Source organism: Schistocerca nitens, chromosome 8, assembly GCF_023898315.1.
Source record: "Schistocerca nitens isolate TAMUIC-IGC-003100 chromosome 8, iqSchNite1.1, whole genome shotgun sequence".
Taxonomy (NCBI): Eukaryota; Metazoa; Arthropoda; class Insecta; order Orthoptera; family Acrididae; genus Schistocerca; species Schistocerca nitens.
The window spans coordinates 429859825-429869102 of NC_064621.1; the positions used below are offsets into that span (position 1 = coordinate 429859825).

Sequence of the window (9278 nt, forward strand, 5' to 3'; positions counted from 1 at the left end):
CCGCACTGAACGGAGATTATGTAGTAAAATAGGGTTTCGTAGCCAAAGGAGTGGGGAATAATGTGGTGTACTGGAATCCTTAATAAAACCAAACTGCTTTCAGAAAAGAATGAGTTGCGTCACTTATTGAAAGCCGCTCGCACAATAATGTCTCCATTGTTAGGCGGATGTATGTTACCTAACAAGTGTAGACGATACTACAAAGAATCCTGTACGTAAACCGTCTGTGCCTTGACGATACAATGATATTTTTTAATATTACATTAGAAGAGCTACAAACTAAAAGGAAGTATTGCACAAACTGTTTTAGACAAACAAAAGGACAAATATTTCAGCAGCATTGAGAAAGTAAATAAAGAAGATTCTGAAACGCCAAAACAAAAGAACTTACTGGAAGAAGAGTAGAATAAACTTTCGAATAGCTTTTGAAATAGAATGGAAGTAACGTCAAATTCCAAGGAGAAGACAAACAAGCTAAACGCAAGATACAGAATAATGAAACACTTGACTAGCTTTAAATATCGATGGAAATGGATCAGAGCCCGGAGGATAGAAAAAGTAGCCTAGAATATACATGCCAAAAAAATTGGAAATAGCTTCGCAAGCCACGCGAAACATTTACAGCAAAAGTGCTTTTCTACAAAGACGAAAACTCGCCATTGCAACTGTTCTAAAACTGGTTCCGTTATTTTCCCTGAGTGACTTTTACCAACGAATCAGACAGAAAATACACTGGATCCAAATTATAAAAATGGGATCAAAATAAAAACGAATCAAGAAATATATTTTAAAAATAAAAATCCCGCGGAGAAACGGAAGTGTTCGGTTTTACACTCCTGGAAATCGAAATAAGAACACCGTGAATTCATTGTCCCAGGAAGGGGAAACTTTATTGACACATTCCTGGGGTCAGATACATCACATGATCACACTGACAGAACCACAGGCACATAGACACAGGCAACAGAGCATGCACAATGTCGGCACTAGTACAGTGTATATCCACCTTTCGCAGCAATGCAGGCTGCTATTCTCCCATGGAGACGATCGTAGAGATGCTGGATGTAGTCCTGTGGAACGGCTTGCCATGCCATTTCCACCTGGCGCCTCAGTTGGACCAGCGTTCGTGCTGGACGTGCAGACCGCGTGGGACGACGCTTCATCCAGTCCCAAACTTGCTCAATGGGGGACAGATCCGGAGATCTTGCTGGCCAGGGTAGTTGACTTACACCTTCTAGAGCACGTTGGGTGGCACGGGATACATGCGGACGTGCATTGTCCTGTTGGAACAGCAAGTTCCCTTGCCGGTCTAGGAATGGTAGAACGATGGGTTCGATGACGGTTTGGATGTACCGTGCACTATTCAGTGTCCCCTCGACGATCCCCAGTGGTGTACGGCCAGTGTAGGAGATCGCTCCCCACACCATGATGCCGGATGTTGGCCCTGTGTGCCTCGGTCGTATGCAGTCCTGATTGTGGCGCTCACCTGCACGGCGCCAAACACGCATACGACCATCATTGGCACCAAGGCAGAAGCGACTCTCATCGCTGAAGACGACACGTCTCCATTCGTCCCTCCATTCGCGCCTGTCGCGACACCACTGCAGGCGGGCTGCACGATGTTGGGGCGTGAGCGGAAGACGGCCTAACGGTGTGCGGGACCGTAGCCCAGCTTCATGGAGACGGTTGCGAATGGTCCTCGCCGATACCCCAGGAGCAACAGTGTCCCTAATTTGCTGGGAAGTGGCGGTGCGGTCCCCTACGGCACTGCGTAGGATCCTACGGTCTTGGCGTGCATCCGTGCGTCGCTGCGGTCCGGTCCCAGGTCGACGGGCACGTGCACCTTCCGCCGACCACTGGCGACAACATCGATGTACTGTGGAGACCTCACGCCCCACGTGTTGAGCAATTCGGCGGTACGTCCACCCGGCCTCCCGCATGCCCACTATACGCCCTCGCTCAAAGTCCGTCAACTGCACATACGGTTCACGTCCACGCTGTCGCGGCATGCTACCAGTGTTAAAGACTGCGATGGAGCTCCGTATGCCACGGCAAACTGGCTGACACTGACGGCGGCGGTGCACAAATGCTGCGCAGCTAGCGCCATTCGACGGCCAACACCGCGGTTCCTGGTGTGTCCGCTGTGCCGTGCGTGTGATCATTGCTTGTACAGCCCTCTCGCAGTGTCCGGAGCAAGTATGGTGGGTCTGACACACCGGTGTCAATGTGTTCTTTTTTCCATTTCCAGGAGTGTATTTCCACGTAAGAGGGAATGACTCAAAAAGAATGTAATGTACTTTCACCTTTGACTTTAAACCAGAAACCAAGAGTATCGTGATACATGAATGTCAAAAAATATGTAGAGGAAACAGGAGACACATAAAACTGAAATCTCTTCAGAACAGCCGGCCGAAGTGGCCGTGCGGTTAAAGGCGCTGCAGTCTGGAACCGCAAGACCGCTACGGTCGCAGGTTCGAATCCTGCCTCGGGCATGGATGTTTGTGATGTCCTTAGGTTAGTTAGGTTTAACTAGTTCTAAGTTCTAGGGGACTAATGACCTCAGCAGTTGAGTCCCATAGTACTCAGAGCCATTTGAACCATTTTTTTTCTTCAGAACAGTAGTGATGATTTGGCACTCCGTCTTCAGGCCACAAGTGGCCCATCGGGACCATACGACCGCCGTGTTATTCTCAGTTGAGGATACGGATAGGTCAGCACACCGCTCTCCCAGTCGTTACGATGGTTTTCTTTGACCGGAGGCGGTACTGTTCGGTCAAGTCGCTCCTCATTTGGCACCACGAGGCTGAGTGCTACCCGAAAAATGGCAACAGGGCATGGCGGCTGGATGGTCACCCATCCAAATGTCGACCACGCCCGACAGCGCTTAACTTCGGTGGTCTCACGGCAAGGCCGTTGCAGTAATGATTTCTGAGACTTTAATTGGTGACACTCTAAGAACTGGTGTTAGATAGTCTACCAATTAAAAAAAAAAGTTTGACTTAAACGAAAAACCAAAAACTAACAACATTGTCATAATGGCTCGCAAGCTTATCGCAAATTATTTAACTGATTAAATATAATTCCAGGTAAGTATGGAAAGAAAAAATTCAGAACTATGTCTGGGTCACGACATCGCCTATATATTTTACGACGCAAAGCCTTTCTCAAGAAAACTCACGGCTCCTAGAACTGGTTGCAAGTGTCTGTGTTCGTTATATTTTTGATGTTCGAATATTTGATCACATTTAATCATCATACGCACAGCTATCCTGACTGACTTAGCCTCTGTCTTTCCTACTGAACCATGAGTGACCACTGCCCCACATATCTCTTCTCGACCTTAACGTTCTTGTCTGAACAGGATGGCAAGAACACCTGCTCCCATCAGAGCAAAATCCTTGCTTCCTCTCCATCGTCCAGCCACTATCTCGATGGCCATCTTAGTAGCAGAAACCTGATTCTGGAAAAATTTCCGGCATTATGTCAAAGAACTGAATAACATGTCCAGCTTCAGAAGACAGCTACTAACATATCTACAAAAGTAACAATAAGGATTATATTGTTCCTTTACGCACTTCTTGCCCTTTACACACCTCTTTCCAGCCTAATCTTCTTCATTTCCCAGTATTCTTAGCCGGTGTAGTCTCTTTAAATTTTCCGCTATATCGGACAACACAGCTATAAGGTCTTCTTCTCATATCTGCAGCTATCACTATTGTTAATACTATCAGTGTCAGAGACAGCAGCTGCAGTAGTACAAGTACTGCCAGTATTAACTTTATTAGCTCATAGGCAGGGTATTTGTAATTTACCCACACTGCCACTTCAGACATTCAAATCATTTTAAGACTACTGTTGTTGTCCTATTAAAATTGTTATTTATTAGACAGCTGTGATGTAAAAAAGGTACTGTACGTGTGAAACCCTAATCCCTTGCAAGAGATGGCATGATGACCCCAGTCAGATCACGTTAAGTAAATAAATAAATAAAACAAATTAAACCACTAAAAATGGATACCGAACTGACTACCGAATGAAAATTCCTGCCTCTGCTGCCCATCAGACCAGCATTAAAGAACTGCGCTTCGTCAGTAAGGGTCTGGACGTATATTCAGGAAGGGCGGATAAACTCTTCGTCCGGCCACTGAGATTTAGGTTTCTTTTTATTTCTATAGTCGGCCGCTGTGGCCGAGTGGTTCTAGGTGCATCAGTCCTGAACCGCACTGCTGCTACGGTCACAGGTTCGTATCCTGCCTTGGGCATGGACGTGTGTGATGTCCTTAGGTTAGTTAGGTTTAATTATTTCTAAGTGTAGGGGACTGATGACCTCAGATGTTAAGTTCCATAGCGCTCAGAGCCATTTGAACCATTTTTATTTCCATAAACCACTCAGTTCTAACGCCGGGCTGTTTCCTTTGAAGAGGCACGGCCGATTTCCTTTCACCTACTTTTGCAGTCAGAGTTTGTGGTCTGTCGCTAATGACTTTCTCGTCGACGGGATGCTGGGTGTAATCGTGCTACCCTTCCCTCCGTCGTTGCGCCGGCCTCCGAGCGCGGACTAAGTGAAGCGTCACTCCACGGGCCGCCAGCGCCGCGGACACCTGTTGTCGCCCGTGACAGTCGCCAACTGGCTGGCAAGTCTGGCTGCCTGCCAGCTCTGCAAAAACGTACGAGCACAGGCTGACGCTTCTGAATGAAATGTCTCACTCGCCAACGGAACACTCAATGGAACGAGCCTTCTTGCCAAGCACAAACTCTGCGGTGTGCCGCTGTTTTGATCTGGATCTCTGCGTTTCGTCGATATTTTAACTGGTAATGGACTGTCCGAAGATACTCAATGTTTGTCTTCTAGAGAATGTCTACTGTAGTGCAAACCTTCATTGTCTTCTCTCAGTTTTGGGATTAGCGATTGCGTGTGGCCAGTATATAACAGACAGGGCCAATGAAACATGATAGGTTCGCAGGAGAGCTTCTGTAAAGTAAGTAAAGTAAGAGAAGTAAAGCTGTGACGGTGGGGTTTGAGTCGTGCTTGGGTAGCTCAGCTCGCTCAGAGGGTTAGCTGCCCTCTGTAATAAAAAAAAAAAAAAAAAAAAAAAAAAAACTGAGTTACTCGACCAACAACGAACTTAAACGGATGTCTTACAACGTCCGCCCCCAGCAGATGCAATGAACAAAAGCGAACAAAATGAGATTAAAAAAATGTTGGTAGAGCACTTGCCCGCGAAAGGCAAAGCTCCCGAGTTCGAGTCTCGGTCCGGCACACAGTTTTAATCTGCCAGGAAGTTTCATATCAGCGCACACTCCGCTGGAGAGTGAAAATCTCATTCTGGAAACATGAACAGCAGAGGATCAAGTAGGTAAAAAGACAAGGGCTAGTAGAAATCCTTGGGTGACAGAAGAAGTATTGAATTTAATTAATGACAGGAGAAAATATAAAAATGCAGTAAATGAAGCAGGCAAAGAGGAATACAAACGTCTCAAAAATGAGATCGACAGGAAGTGCAAAATGGGGTAAGATAGATACTGCCTACAGGGAAATTAAAGAGACCTTTGGAGAAAAGAGAACCACTCGTATGAATATCTTGAGCTCAGATGGAAACCCAGTTCTAAGCAAAGAAGGGAAGGCAGAAAGGTGGAAGGAGCATGTAGAGGGTCTATACAAGGGCGATGTACTTGAGGACAATATTATGGAAATGGAAGAGGATGTAGATGAAGACGAAATGGGAGATACGATACTGCGTGAAGAGTTTGACAGAGCACTGAAAGACCTGAGTCGAAACAAGGCCCCAGGAGTTGACAACATTCCATTAGAACTACTGACGGCCTTGGGAGAGTCAGTCCTGACAAAACTCTACCATCTGGTGAGCAAGATGTATGAGACAGGCGAAATACCCTCAGACTTCAAGAAGAATATAATAATTCCAATCCCAAAGAAAGCAGGTGTTGACAGATGTGAAAATTATCGAACTATCAGATTAATAAGTCACAGCTGCAAAATACTAACGCGAATTCTTTACAGACGAATGGAAAAACTGGTAGTAGCCGACCTCGGGGAAGATCAGTTTGGATTCCGTAGAAATGTTGGAACACGTGAGGCAATATTGACCTTACGACTTATCTTAGAACAAAGATTAAGGATAGGCAAACCTACGTTTCTAACATTTGTAGACTTAGAGAAAGCTTTTGACAATGTTGATTGGAATACTCTCTTTCAAATTCTGAAGGTAGTAGGGGTAAAATACAGGGAGCGAAAGGCTATTTACAATTTGTACAGAAACCAGATGGCAGCTATAAGAGTCGAGGGACATGAAAGGGAAGCAGTGGTTGGGAAGGGAGTGAGACAGGGTTGTAGCCTCTCCCCGATGTTATTCAATGTGTATATTGAGCAAGCAATAAAGGAAACAAAAGAAAAATTCGGAGTAGGTATTAAAATCCATGGAGAAGAAATAAAAACTTTGAGGTTCGCCGATGACATTGTAATTCTGTCAGAGACAGCAAAGGACTTGGAAGAGCAGTTGCACGGAATGGACAGTGTCTTGAAAGGAGGATATAAGATGAACATCAACAAAAGCAAAACGAGGATAATGGAATGTAGTCGAGATAACTCGGGTGGTGCTGAGGGAATTAGATTAGGAAATGAGGCTCTTAAAGTAGTAAAGGAATTTTGCTATTTGGGGAGCAAAATAACTGATGATGGTGGAAGCAGAGAGATTATAAAATGTAGACTGGCAATGGCAAGGAAAGCGTTTCTGAAGAAGAGAAATTTGTTAACATCGATATAGAGTTAAGTGTCAGGAATTCGTTTCTGAAAGTATTTGTATGGAGTGTAGCAATGTATGGAAGTGAAACATGGACGATAAATAGTTCGGACAAGAGGAGAATAGAAGCTTTAGAAATGTGGTGCTACAGAAGAATGCTGAAGATTAGATGGGTAGATCACATAACTAATGAGGAGGTATTGAATAGAATTGTGGAGAAGAGGAGTTTGTGGCACAACTTGACTAGAAGAAGGGATCGGTTGGTAGGACATGTTCTGAGGCATGAAGGGATCACCAATTTAGTACTGGAGAGCAGCGTGGAGGGTAAAAATCGTAGAGGGGGACCAAGAGATGAATACACAATGCAGATTCAGAAAGATGTAGGTTGCAGTAGGTACTGGGAAATGAAGAAGCTTGCACAGGATAGAGTAGCATGGAGAGCTCCATCAAACCAGTCTCAGGAGTGAAGACCACAACAACGACAACGGCATATGCCATCTGAGCGATAGCAGACGTACTGTTAACGGTTTGAACGTCGTCCGCCAACACCTAGCGTAATGCCATAACTACCAGAGCACCATATTTGTTTACTCACTAATATGGAATGCTAACAGCTAGAGGGCTCAGTGTGGTGGAAACATGTGAAGCAAGCAGGTAACCATGACACAGAGACACACTCGTGCTTCCTACAGCCAACTGAACGAGTGGAGGGATAGTCGTTTCGGAGAATTGGCATACAAGTTGGACGTCCTGCGTCAATTTAGCAACGATGTTGGTATCACTGGTCACGTGATTATTCTCACACTGTTAGCCGACGTTCTGGACGTCCACGCAGCACAGACGCGCGCCAGGTTCGTCGTATTGCAACGGAGCAGCGGCAGATCGTGCAGCTGTAACAGATAAGAGAGCTTGTGGGCCCAGACGTGTCAACACGAAATGTTGCCGACCGGTTATTAGCAGTGGGACTACAGGCGAGCACACCTCTAGCTCATCTTCCACTCACGCCACAGTATCGACGTATACGAATCTGCTGGTGTCGTCAGAGGATCACTCGGGATGGCGCGCCGTGGTCTTCAGCGATGAAAGCAAATTCTGTCTGCACGCAAGTGATGGTCGTTTTCGCGTATGACGTAGATCTGGTGAGTGCTGTCTCGTAGAGCGTACACGTCCACACCAACGGCAGGTTCAAAAAAATGGTTCAAATGGCTCTGAGTACTATGGGACTTAACTTCTAAGGTCACCAGTCCCCTAGAACTTAGAACTACTTAAACCTAACTAACCTAAGGACATTACACACATCCATGCCCGAGGCAGGATTCGAAACTGCGACCCTAGCGGTCGTGCGGTTCCAGACTGTAGCGCCTAGAACCTCTCGGCCACCCTGGCTAGCCCAACGGCAGGCCTCATAGTCTTGGGTACGATAGGCTACAATTCTCGTTCACCTGGAGGGCACGCTAACCAGCGCTCGGTACGAACAGAATTTTGTTATATCCTTTCTTTTGCCTTTATTGCAGCAGGAAGGTGATATATCGTTCCAACTGGATAATGCTCGTCCACACACTCACCGTGAAACTCAACTTGTTCTGCAGGAAGTGTAGCAACTCCCCTGGCCAGCATGGTCTCCGTACTAGTGTCCAATCGAGCGCATTTGGAATATGGTGGGATGAGACCGAAATACGTGAACAGGTCCAGCAGGTCTGGCATAACGTATCCCAGGATAGTATTCGCCATCTGTACGATCGACTGGGTAGTGCCTGCATTGCCACTCATGGAGGTTACAGCACGTGCTGATACGAGTGTTTCAGCATGGCTTCATACCTGGTACCTCAGAACTGCTTGTGTTATTGATGTGTAAATGTAATCGTTTCATGTATTCCACGTGCACCGCTGCAAAAATAAATCTTGAGTGAAGTGGAAACCTCTAAAGTGGTATAATAGTTTTTTCCGGCAGTATAAGTGAAAGAAAGGCACTTTGCCTTTTTCATTGAAGTTGATTGCACCCGTATTATATTAACACTTTTTGAGGTGAAATGATAATTAAATAGACACCCTAGCTGCATACAAGCGTTGATTTACTTCATTGGGGACATGTTGAAAATGTGTGCCCCGACCGGGACTCGAACCCGGGATCTCCTGCTTACATGGCAGACGCTCTATCCATCTGAGCCACCGCGGGCACAGAGGATAGTGCGTCTGCAGGGACTTATCCCTTGCACGTTCCCCGTGAGGTCCACATTCCCAACATGTCCACACCACTACATTCGTAGTGCGCCTAATGGATGGAGCAGGAGATCCCGGGTTCGAGTCCCGGTCGGGGCACACATTTTCAACATGTCCCCAATGAAGTAAATCAACGCCTGTATGCAGCTATGGTGTCTATTTAATTATCATTTCATTTCTAGCAAAGCTGCATGGTCATCCACGGTAACTGTTCTTTCGGGAACAGATACTACCGTCATATATACTTTTTGAAGTAACATAGAAAGGGGGCTAAGAATTTTCCATTATATTTCTTGTAGT

At 46.0% G+C, this 9278-nt stretch overlaps 1 non-coding gene across 1 annotated transcript; it reads right to left on the bottom strand.

The window, feature by feature from the left end:
• Positions 1 to 8860: 8860 nt before the first annotated feature.
• Trnat-ugu (transfer RNA threonine (anticodon UGU)) lies at positions 8861 to 8935 on the bottom strand. The gene has a single exon. It is a non-coding gene; the product is annotated as a tRNA-Thr (tRNA).
• Positions 8936 to 9278: the final 343 nt, after the last annotated feature.